We start from the raw sequence: 13,206 nt of genomic DNA, 5'->3' as shown, positions 1-13,206 counted from the left end.
AATGTGGGTAAGCAGGAGAGTACACGGGACATATTAAAATCATCCTTCACAGTATATGCTGTTTCTCAGAATGGAAGGAAAAGAAGTTGTTGTAGCATACCTAGTGAAATATCTGTTTTATAATGAAGCAAAGTAAACCAGATTTTGAGGAGCAGCTTGCCTACGGGATAAAGGATCTGGTGAGGCTGATGAAGGAGCAAAAGAAATGTCCAGCGAAGCACATTTTTGCAGAAAAGCCACATGAATTCTCTGTGCTGACCTCTTGACTTGCTCAATTATAATACTCCCACCAGCAGAGATGTTTTAAGGCTGGATATGTTGGTCTCTGGTTGGTCTGCAGTCCCATATAAAGTGTGCACAGGATACAAAACTGGACATGTCAGACCTATTGCCCATTAATTGGATGACCTGTCTGTACTGGCAGTTTTCAATACCTAAACCATGTGCACAGAGGTAGGTTTCAAAGGAGCAGCTTTTCAGTCCACTGTCAGGACGGGTTTGCTTAATTGCGCTGCACAGCTGAACTAGAAGATCTGAGCAACTCTGTGCACCTTGTGCCACAGTTCAGGGAGTAAGATAATTATTATTCTCATTCTCTTTGAAAGGCAATTCTTAGGAATGATCCAAAACTGCAGTGCAACTGGAAGAAATTTTAGAAGAAACTTAATAATAAATGAGATTTTTTCAAGTGTTGTTAATATACTTAGATATATAATTATCTGGAGAAGTGATGACTGCTGTAACCTTTTGCTTATATTGACTTATAATATCTTTATTTGGAAATCTAATGTCAGAGCTTTTGTTATTTTAGGGGAGTATGGTGGAGAATTATAGGGTAGAAGGTCTTTTTTTAATGTCAAACTAAGAAGGAACAAAGTTATTAGAGCACATGGGTAAATGCAATTTACAAGGCAGAGAAAGAAGTCTGAAAGTCTGAAAGCAAATTATACCTTCTTTTTTTTAATTATCTCTCTCTCTCTCTTTTTTTTTTTTTTTTTTTAACAAGGATCAAAGGTGGACAGGGAGAATGCAGTCAGTATAAAATAAGATCTGTAGAAAGAGTTCATTGAAGTGTCATGTGAAGAAGTATGAAATGAAGATGTCATAAGCTGAGGGAGGTCCTCATTAAGACAAATGATAGCATAGAAAACAGATGACTTCCATGATGGAGAGAAGTCACTGTCAGGGTACGCCGTGGTTCTGAGCTGAGTCCTATGCAGAAATGAACTGAAGAAGATCATAAATAATTAAGTGAAAAGGTCTTTTGATGAAACACTGCTTAAGATAACCCAACAGCATGTAAGTGCTGTTCCCCATAATAGAGATTGTTGGGAAATATGAAGGGAAGTAAAGTGAGTGTTGAACATTGCAAACAAATAAAGTAATCCTAGTTAGTTGTGTAATATTGCACTTTAAACTAGCTGTCATTATTAGGAAAGAATTATGAGAGACTCTTCCCTAAGCATCCTTTATCAACCAATATTGGATGATGAGTGGATAAACACTTATACAGCATTTTGTTCTACTGTTACAAAAAAAATGGTCTTTTTAAAAAAGAAATCTAAAGAAAGTGAAAATATTTCTTTTCACCAAGATAATTTTATCATAGAATCATTTAAGGGACCTTTAAAGGCCACTTGCAATGAACAGGGACACCTACAGCAAAGGCAGGTTGCTCAGAGCCCTATCCAACCTGACCTTGAAAATGTGGGGTTTTGGAAGAAGACAAGGAGAAGCATCTTGTTTTCAAGAGAGTGCACCAGCTCTGGGAGTGAATCTGACAGTCATACCTGTTCTTCCACAGCAGAATGGCATCTGCCCTCAACCCAGGGCAGTGAACTCAGCCCTTCATCTTGATTCATGCTATTGGTCAATGCAGGCAGCTGTGCCACAGAACCTGGACTGTCTAAAGTGGCTGGGCTGGATGGCAGCTGCTTTTTTCATCGGGTGCTAGCATGTCTTCACCGTATTAGCTCATTAGGCTGCTAGGCTTGGTATATCCCTTGACTTATCAGATGTAGTATAAACAAGGTACTGAGGGGGAGCTGTAGAAATAAGTGTTTCTCGTGGTGGATTCTTCCTATCAGGGTTTTTTCCATCTCCCTCTTGAAGTAGCTTAAGGCTCCTTCACTGCTTCCCAGCCACCCCTCAGTACTGTGCTGCAGTCAATCAAACAAGTGGAGTCCAAGTACTTGTGCAGGTGTAGAACATTGTCATTCTATTGCCAAAAATGATTTAATAAAATGATTTTATGCAGTTATTCTTCAGGCATGGTCTCTGTAAAGAATTCTGCCAGGGAAGCTGGAAGGGAACAGATTTCTTTAAACTGAACTTAATGCACGAAGAAGTACATATTGTTGTTACTTCAGTTGTGGAAGTTTTAAGGAATACTTCACTTAGGTTGGTTGTTTACTGTAGGCTATGGATGCTATTTACTATACTCTTGGATACCTTTATCAAAAAATCTTATTTAGATCTACTTCTTTAGAGTATATAATTGGAGAGTAGAGACCACAGTGTAAAGATGATACTATGGTACTGGTAGATATTTGTATGTTCAGCTATGATGTGTATTACTTTATCCCCCAAAATGTTTCAGATCTGCTGTTTTCTTGGGATTTCTTTTTCTTTTTGGCCAAGTGGTAGGTAGAGTTAATGCCTCATTTTGTCGTAGATTTAACCTTCTGTAGCAGAAGCCACGAAAACTGGCACATTTTTCTTTCTTTTAGTGAGATCAAAACAAAAATTGGTACATCATGATGGTCTCAGAAGCAGTGTAGGAAAAATGTGAGCAATAACCAAATGCTAATGAGACTTCTTCATTAAGCCTTGTTGTGTTGCGCTACTTGAGCTTAGTGCCTACATAATTACTGGTTTTATTTCTGTGCTTCCTAAAATCAAATCACTTCAGGCACCTTTCAGATGTTTGAACGTTAAACTAGTCACTATTATATACAACTTCAGTTTTCATTGCAAAAGTGAGACTGTCTGCACTTACTGCTTCTGGCTGTTTACACTGACCAAAAGTAATTGTTATATTGTGGGTAACTTTTCTTCCCTCTCTCTTGCCTTTATTTGAACTCTGCATTGCTCAAGAGCCATCCCTCAAGCAAGATGGGCAGCTGTGCCCCCTTCACTCCATGTTCTGCTGGTGCTGAGTGTGGTACTGGGGTGGGAAGGGCTGCTCCACTTCTGTAGCTAGGACACTCCTGTGACTCAACCCAAGCCAGTGCTGTCTGATGTGATGGGCAAACTGTCAGAAGGAATACAGTCAAGTTGAGCTCTTGTCCCTACGGGTGGGAAAATCTAGTACAGTTGTGAAGTGGCATTAGTGCAGCAAAATGCTCAAATTGTGCTGCGTGTTCTACAGTGGCTTAGCAACCCAAGAAATCCAAATGTCAACTGGCTGTGCTGTTGAAATTGTTTCTAGTCCAGTCAAAGACTTGCTCAAGACAGCCATTTCCAGAGCCAGGGTTTTGCTCCTTCCAGCTATCCCCAAGATATGGATATGACTTGGAAATTTCTTCCATTTCTGCACTTTCAAGTGACTTGGATTGTTCTGCTTCCACAAGGTTATAGAATAAGGGCTTGTGGATAGGGGAAGAATCACAGAAGAATGGTGGGGAGCAGTAAACTCATGCTTCCTAAATGGAAATGCTCTTATACCACAATACTGTATTATCTGTGATGCAAAAGACTCACCACGCTAATATTACATTTTGTTCTTGAGTAGGTGATGGAGGTGACTTGGAAACATCATGTCTGAGATCTTGGTTTTGTTCAGTATTTCCTAGCTAGGAGATACGATAGTGCTTGGTACTACTAGTCTTTAGTGGTGTCTGGAAGAAGACTGTTTTTCAGGCAGGGGTTGTTCCACTTGTCCTCACGCTCTGCTTATCTCCTTGCTCTGGTGGGCAAATTTTGCCTTTTCCTCTAGCAGGAAGGCTACTGAGCAGAACAGTGTCTATGCTGGAAATGGTGTGCTACCCAAGCTTTGACCTAATTTTTTCTGCATTTTGTTTTAACGCCAACATCTTTAGTAATGCTTCTGTGTGACTTACCTTGTGCATCATGTGCTGATGCCTCTCAACATGTATTTCAGTTGCCTGTGTATGTTACTACTTTTATGAGCTTACTTGAAGGGACCTTGGTGGGGAACTCTGCAGACACAGCCTAACCCCAGTCACCCATTCTTATCTTTCTAAATGTGATGTGGAACAACAGAACTGAAAGGCGGGGGCTTACTTTCAGCATGTTTTGGTTGTTTATTTTTCCCTATGTGTTTTCCTATGGCTTGAGACTAGAAAGGCTTGCTGGGTTGTGTGGAAGACTAAGGCCAACCCTTGTAAAAGGCCTCACCCACATGAAGTGGAAGTCATCCACATACATGTCCACAGTACAAGAAAGACATGGAGATATTAGAGGGGGTCCAAAGAAGGGCTACAAAGATGACCAGAGGTCTGGAGTGCTACTGCTATGAAAAAGGTTTGAGAGAGTTGGGGTTGTTTAGCCTGGATGAGAGAAGACTGGGGAGACCTCCTTGTGGTCTTTCAAGATAGTAGGGCAGGTTGTTCAAGACTTTGAGAATCCTGATCTAGTGAAAGGTGTCCCTGTCTATGGCAAGGGGGTTAGATTAGATGATCTCTAAGGGACCTTCCAGCCTACTTCATAATTCTGTGAAGAATCAGATAATAAAAAAAACATCCCAGAAGAGCGTATAATTTGTCTTAACCCACGAGCAGCTCAGCACCAAACAGGGCTTGGCTCATTTCCCTCAAGTGGAATGAGGGAGAGAACTGGAAACAAAATAGAACTCATGAGTTGAGATAAAAACTATTTACTAAGACAAAAGAGGAAAATAGAAAAATGCAATGATAATATGCATATCTGCAGTGTGCTTACCTACTTACACAAGGTCTCATTACCCACCAACCAATGCCCAGCAACCCCTAGCAGCAACTGGTCCTTGGCAATTTTCTAGTTGTATGGCCTTCCTCATGGTGTCAGGTGGTATGATGGAACTCCTGGACTAATTCAGGTACCTGTTCTGTCTCTGTCTCTCCCCTTGCAGCCTTGCATAGAGGTGGTGGCTCTTCAGGCCTGGCCTGGCATGGCCTGTCACTGCTTGTGTTCTCATTACTTGACAGCAACCGAAGAGCATTGTGCTATTAGCACTGCTTTAGGTGAAACCAGGACAGTGTCCCTGCTGTTCTCCAAATCCTCATGAAAATCTAAGTTATTCTTTTAGTGTTTTAACTTTCATCTGGAATGTATAAAACATGACCAAGAAGCTATTGGGCTGTTAGACTTCTGTAGTTGACTCTTCTGTCTAAAATAAATCCTTGTATACATCTGTATATACTGTTTTTGCTCTGAATTAGTTTCCTTGAAAAATTTTGTTTATTTTACTTCATCTTTGTGCGGAAGAGGTCTTGGAGAAAATGGAAAACAAAACAGCACTGGGTTTTTGCAGTGAAGAGAATGCTATTCTTTGCTGCTGTTTGGTTCTAAGGCTGTCATGTTTAGGTGTGATGCACATGACCAGAAGGCACTAGAAGAAAGCTTTAGGTCAGTTGTAGTGTTTTTCTAGACAAGGCTGAGATTGAAATCCATTAGATCTCAGCTAGTGGTCCTTGTAAGTAGTTATTCTGTTTATTGAAAATGTGATAAATTCATAAACCAAAATAAAAGTGACATTATGAAAATATGTAATGTACACGTAACTCCTTAATGTTATATTACTACTGCTCATTTGCAGATTTTTGAAACAAAAATATACATCTGAGGGTCTTTTTTCATTTCTGCATGGTTGCTTTTGTTATCTTGCATCATGACCTCAATGAAAATAGAAAGTGGAGCTGAGGTTATGAGTGGGCTTTTCAAGAAGAAACAATGCATATGTTTTCTCCCCAGACTGGCAACTATTTATTTGCTTTTTACTTAGTTTATCTTTGTTCTTATAAAAAAAAAAAAAAAAAGAGAGAGAGAGAGAGAGAAGAACCTATCTACATCTCAGTGTGATAGTTTATAGCCCAGAAAAACAATGCAATACCTATCACACACAGGTTGAATGAAAGGCTAGGTATTCATCATTGACAATTAGAAGTAAGCATTTAAATCCCAAACAGGCTATTCCTTTTTAGTTGATTAAAGGCTTTTATGCAACTACTACATTTGCTACTCAGCATTAGCCTGTGTGCTCAGATCTCTATAATGCAGTTTATTAGAACTTGCATTTCTCCCCTTTCAGAGATGTAACTAATTTGTGAGTTCCACTTTATGGCTTGACCCAAGGACCCTTTCTATTAATTGTGAAGGACTGCTTTGATTTAATGGAGGTTGCTGTCCTGTTTGACTGATAATATAACACTGTTTTTTCTGTCAATTTTTTTTTTGTCAGAAAACAAAAAAAGGAATAAATTGCATACTTAATTATCCTCATTAGTGGTTCTGATTTTGAAAGTGATTCAAATGGATAGTATTTTGGATTAAAACATTAAGCTCTGGCATGTTGAAGTAGAGTACCAATTAGACAAAGCATGGTCAACTTCTTGTTCCTTTTGGGTGTTGTGTGATTTTATACTGTTTAGCTCTATAAATACTGGCTACGATTACACAACACATTACATAGGAAATAGTTCTGCATTTAGAGATCACATACTGTGGAAAGAATTTTGGCTTCCTAAATGCTCCAATTACATAATCATATACATTACAGAAGTAGAAAAAGTAACTGGCTCATCTGTATGTGCTTAGACTGAGTACTTTTTATTTTTTTCCCATTGCTTCATACTGCTTTAAGAATTATAACAACTTACATAACTGCTTGAAAAACAAAAAGCCAAACATTAAGATATGCTTTCAACTTAAAAATTTTTGTTTTAACCTGGTAAGCTTGTTCTCTTGGATGACTACTGAAACTGAACAAGAGACATTAGTAAATAACTGGATAGTTTTTTTATATAACAGCTCTGTAATGTTGCATTTTGCAAATTTACACTCTTCCAGTTCCCTTGGAACCTTTCTTTAGTAGGTACTAATAACTGATAACTGGTATGTCCTGTTCTTCCTTCAGGTTCTCTGTTTCTGCCCTTATTCCTTCATGTATTCCGTCTGGGAGATGGGAGGACAATTTTCTGGGAAACAGAGGAAGCTTTCACTTGAAACTAATCCTCACCTCCTTGTTCCCCAGTGAAGTCCTCCCCATCTCCTAGAGCATCCTTTGTCACTATACCCTGACATATACCCTGTGAGAAATACCTAGCAGGGAGTGAGCAGATTCATTTTGTCATCTGGTTTAATCAGGCTCTCTGATAGCCACTACAAAGAGTAAGGAGCATTTTAGCTAGATTCAGAGATTTCAGGTTTTAAAGCACTAATCTGTGGTGCACCGAGTCTCTGCCCTTGCCCTTTGCTGTTGCAGGTCTATGCAGGTTGTGAGATTTGCCTCAAGCCTATTGTCATGGTTTTAGGATTTTTGTTATCAGTATTCCACATCATAACATCATGTAGAGCACTGGGATTTATAGAGTTAATGCTCTAGTTCCAGGTATACCTGTTTCAGAAAAGAAGAATTACGTATCCCAGAGGAGTGTTCACTGTTCTGTTTCCCCTCTGTGTTCAGAGGGAAAGATAAAATTGATTGCAGGTTACAAGATGTCCCTTTTCCTTTTCTGCATCTCTCCACAGTGTATATGCTACCTAGCTGTCTCACCTTCAGCATTAGAGTAAGGCTTTCATTTTATTTGATTTATTATCTTCAGTTCCAATTATATTGTATCATATATTATCTTGCATTCTGATACTGTATTTAGTAAACTGACTTCCCTTCTCAGATCGTTTCCGCTGTTTTGGTTTTGGGCCCAACACTCTAACCTTTCCCCTTTTCCTGGAGTGTGACTGCATGGGTCCTCTTGCCCCATTAGTCACGGAACCAAGACAAACCAGCCTATAAACTGTTGACAGCTATCAAGGTGACCTGTTGAGAACTACTAGAAGTTCATGTTGGTATAGCTCTTATTTGGACAAGTTAGTGTTCTCTAATTGAAATACTGATGGAGAAGATTCTTGTTCCTGCTTGTTTACAGTTTAGGTGGCCTCGGTAAGAAATATTGGAGGAATTTGTTTCATTGGAGCAATGGGTGCTTCAGCATTTGTTACTGGAAGGCATATTTTTTGTCTGAGCTCAAAAGTTATATTCTGTATTGTAGGTGATAATAACTTCAGGCACTTTTTTCCCTTAGCTTTTCTCATTAGCTTGTGAGAAAGTAGTATTGATTGAGGAGGTCAAAGTGGGTAAATATATTCTTTTCCTTGACTCCATTGGTGAATTCAAACTGTTGTGTAAGGTGGCATTTAACTGGTGCTTTTGTATCCACTTATTTGAATGTAGTAATTTAACATAGTCATCTATTTGCTAATTATGCTTGTAATGTCATATCACTTTGTGTGGTTTATTTCTTTTTTTTCTTTTCTTTCTTTTTTTTTTTTTTTCCCCATATTCAAGGTATTTTGTGTTGATTTTCACCATTTTCTCATCATTTTTTTCTCTAGTGCCGTCTTCAGTTCTTTTAGTTCTTTTTAGTAACGTAATTTGGAGTGTGATCAGAGCATCTTCATCTAGTGCTGTTTTGCTATACTGTGGGTGTAAAGATGGCTATGTTTTTTCCACCTGTATCTTAATCCTTGCGTGAGTTGTTTTACCTTCCTTCCTCTCTCAAAATAAAATATAAATTGTGAGGAATATTAAATTCTTCTTAGCTTACAGAAGCATATGAGGAGCCAGAATCTGAGCCAAAATTACAAAATGTTGTTCATTTTAATCTTGCTCTAATAAAATTTATAATATTTATCTATCCTATACTTCAGTCATTAGTTAAAACCCCTAGAGGGAGACATGATCACAGGTGGATTATTATAATTCCTCATTACTCTGATCTTTTTGTGATAGCTGAAATAATTTCTCTAGGTCACTTTACATAGCCTGTTACTTGATAATTGAGTAGTGATAATAACATTAGTGCTTGCAGGTGCCCAGTTTTTCTCCTTTTAAAATAAATCTGTCTCTTTCCTTTAAAAAACGGGTCAGTAATACTGAGACAGTAAAACATCTTGAAAAAGTTTATCCTGAATAGCAACACAGCTCACTAGCATGTCACTTTGCAACATGTCCAGACTATCTTTGGCTGTGCTTGCACCAAATAATCTTCATATTTGTGGTTAATCAGAGATGAGGAGAAATAAATCTTCCTTTGTTTTTCAGTCGCTATTAATTTAGGACCAGACTTTCCTCTTCCATAAACATCACAGGAATAGTATTTACTTAATGAATAAAGCAGGGAAAACAATGTAAATATAAGTATTAAAATCATTAAGAGGCTTTTTCCTGACATTTTTGAACTGAAAAGTGCCACAATTCCTTGGAGATAGACCTGGAGCTTTTAATAGTTAATTGCAGGGTATGGAAAGAGAACTGAGTAAGAATTTGAAGAATAAAGAGCTAGCGGTAAAAATAACAAATATGTTATTTGAACTTCATAAAACTGGAAAGAATATGATGAAAAGGAAATGCACAACACTAGGCTGCTGTAATATATTCTGGCATCTAGTTGTACAAATAGAAAATTTTCTTACGATACCTCCAATATCTGAGTAAGTTTTCACTTCTGAAGTTGTTAAGGTGAGGATTCTTAAATGTGACACAGTCCGGAGGGGACAGACACAAAGAAGTGGGGAGGAAGGGAGGAGTATGATCTTCCTTGGACTGGTAGCTTCACAGTTTGCCTTTGCATGTCATCTTTCATCTCTGTTACAGCTGGTGCTGATCCCTCCAGGACACGAGATTCTGCACAGAGCAAGGCCAAGCCTGACCCAGTATGATAGTTTGTGTAGCATCTTCTCATCTTCTCCTTCGTATCTTAGTGACATATCCTTCAAGTCACTAAAAAGGAAGACTATGAAGAAACAGTTTCAGCCTGTTTTGTCTTGGGCAACTTATCACGAAACCTTGGCAAGCAATACCTTTGGAGGCAGAAATATCCAAAGTGCTATGTGCTAGGATATTATGTAAGGCCTTCAAAAATATACAGCATATGTATATGTGGGTGTTGCAGTGTCCTGGACGCTTAAGGAAAGATACCTACTAGGTGAGAGTAAAGGTAAAAAAAGCCAATCCAGTCTCAGCTACTGAATGTAGCTACAGCAAACTCAAAGCCCAGTCTAGATCTTTATACCTAGTCTGTGTAGTCTGGTTATGTCCACTCAGACTAGCTGGCTATACAGCACTCAGGCTTATTTTCTGTTTCTGAGTGTGATTGATTTGCAGTTCCACTGATGAGATTGCCTTGAAATTAACCAGTTTGCTTGTCAGGAAACTTCTCAACTGCTAAAAGAAATCTTGTGTCCTGCTGATGTATTCAGCACTTTTCTAGGCAGAGCATGGCAGTTCTGTCTTCCTCGAAAAAGAAATTTCCCTGGCTATTATACCTCATCAGTTCACCTTATCACTTCAAGTAGTTGAGCCTAAGAAATTTTGCCTGAACTTGCAAAAAAGTGCATCCTTTCTTCCCATTCTTGTAGGAGTAAGATTATGGTATCTGTTTAACCTAAAATTCAAATTTTTCTTGCCCTGTGTCTATCAAATCAATAAACTGTTTATGCAAACCTCCAACCAAATGGATAAGGAAGGTTAAAGGTCTTCACTTGATGGCCCTGAAATGCTTACAGGTGCAGAGTGTTTGTCACCTTGACATTTCCATTGGGACACCCACTTGTTCTGCTGGAATGCAGAACTGCTGTTTCCATCAGCTGTTACTGGTTTCAGTAATACACAGTCATAGAATATCCTGAGTTGGAAGAGACCCATAATGATCATCATTCAGAAGGAAACCCTTACTCTACTTCCCTTGACTACTGATTGATGTAAACTCTTCAAAAGTGCTGATGTTTCTTTGTCCAGGCCAACTATAATCAAATTCCACTGCAATTCATTTCCAGTCTGACTTAGTGCTACTGTGGAGTCCATTCCTGCAGAGCAGGCTTTAGGGAAGACCTATGCCTGTTTGCGTGGGCCTTTGCCATTTTAGCAAAAGATGAAGCCAAAGAGACAAAGCACTTTAAAATCCTTGTTTTTGGAGTAATATTTAGGTAGTTAGTATAAGCAGTCTGATATATTTTTCCCTTTCTATTCTTACAATTCCTTTTGTCATCAGCTGTTTCTGTTCTCTCTTTTATAGCTCTAACCTTCATCAGATTTCCCTGTCAGTTGCAACTTTTAGTTTGAGCTTGCTGCTGTTTACTATAAGATACAGTGTTTAATTGGATTGCATTTTAACATTAATTAACATACAATTACATACCACATTTATCTTGTCTTGGTTTCAATTAGGTTTTGATATATCACTTGTAGTTAGCTAAATAACAGAACTCTCTTCCTATGGAACACTGCTGAGAAATATCCTTAAAGAATTCTGAAATCCCATTTCTGTCTCTGAATGTATCTAAGTAGCCTGTTTTTCACTACAAAATGTATCTGTATTGTCAGCTCTCTGTGTGTGTATTATAGTGCTGCAATTATTTTCCAGGGATTTTAGTGTGTTTGTGACTGCCATTAAGATGAATGCGTACCAGATGCTTCTTTAAAATGAAGCACTATTGTATAGGCTGATGGATGGAAAGTTTGTCAAAAGTATTCAAAGCTTCTACCAGAGATACAAAACAGCTGGGAAAAATCATTGTTATGTGCTAGTAGCGTGAGTCTCTAGTTTGGCTGTTCTGCATTTTGATTATAGTTAGATTCAATGCAAGCGTTAATCATAGCTCCCGTTATTCTTTATTTTTATGACATTTGGAATTTCATATGTACCTATTTACTCTTAGCCAGAAAATCTACTGTTTTATTTTTTATTTTTCTTTTTCCATTGTGAATATCTCTTGAGAAGCACCACAGCATAAAAGTTGGCCAATATGAACTATATTTTTTGCTTCTATGTAAGCGCCTATTTGGCCAATGGAAAGTAAAATATCCTGATTATTCCCCTTGTATTTGGAAAGAAAAGCTTGTACAGCAGATGAGCAATGCCAGCTTTATTTTTTTTACTTCTCTATTATGTTACCAACAATACTGTTCTCTGCTTTAGAGTACATCTATAATTAGCAGTGTATTAAGTAAAAGTGGCACCATCTTGTTCAGCTGTGCTTCCTCCTGTGCTTAGTCCTATTGTGTCTTTTTTTTTTTCTTTTTTGCTTTCCAGAATTCCAAGTTTCTAGTAGAGTTGAGCCAACTAGGAAGAACTTAATTATTCCGAGTTAGCACCTGTCTCATCTGTATGCAGGGACTTGTTGGCTCCAGTGCATGAAATTTCTCCTTTCTAATTTTCCAAGTGCCTTTCATCCTGTTATATGATGTCCATTTATTCAGCTGTCTTTGTTATGCCAGATGTCTTTCTCTATTGCCCTAGGAGAGTCTCTCCTACTTCTTTCATTCTGGGGCTTCCCAGAGCCAATCCAGCCTCTTTTTGAAAGGATTCTTCTGACTGTCAATAGCAGATGAACTCTTCCCACCTTTTCTCTTCTTCCCTCTGAATGTCTGGGGAGAGAAGGAGAAAATAGTCCATTTTGTGCTTCAAGCTTACCATCAAAATAAGTGGCAGAAGTAGAGAGTTCCTTGCATGATTTCATGTTAAGATTGACAATTATTTCTGGAGGACAATAGCAAACTAATCCTGAAATCAGTCTCACTGGACTGATCAATTGTAAATCCATTTTCAAAAACTTCTTACCAGACTTGCACGAGAAAATCATGCAAATGAGTCAGAATTCACTATATTCAAGATACTGTGAAATATGTAAGTTTCTTTGTGTGTCTCAAGGAAAACTGGTGGTTTTCTGTAGTTAGTTTTATGTACAAATGGACAATAGGGTGGTATGGTTCATAGTGTCACCCAGTGTTTATTGAAAAACAGACTTACACTTGTAGTCTCTCAAGCAGAAGAGCATTAGCAAGGTATTTCAGATGGAATGTTTAGGAATCTGTCTGGGGTCTTCAAGCAATCTGGGTAATACCTGAATAGCCTATCGAAGAGGTGTTCAGAAGAATGAGGGCTAATCTTGTATTCTAAATTCCTACTGTGTGACAAAATCTGCTGTTTCTTTTTGGGAGGAGGTCTACAGTCACACAGATGGCAGAATCACCATTACCAAAAAAAC

The 13,206-nt window shown here is 38.3% G+C and overlaps 1 protein-coding gene across 1 annotated transcript in view; it reads left to right on the top strand.

The window, feature by feature from the left end:
• DSCAM (DS cell adhesion molecule) overlaps nt 1–13,206 on the top strand; it is a 444,911-nt gene that overhangs the window by 52,686 nt on the left and 379,019 nt on the right. The window lies entirely within an intron of this gene.

Source organism: Coturnix japonica, chromosome 1 (assembly GCF_001577835.2).
Source record: "Coturnix japonica isolate 7356 chromosome 1, Coturnix japonica 2.1, whole genome shotgun sequence".
NCBI lineage: Eukaryota > Metazoa > Chordata > Aves > Galliformes > Phasianidae > Coturnix > Coturnix japonica.
This window is presented reverse-complemented; position numbering and strand designations above follow the sequence as displayed.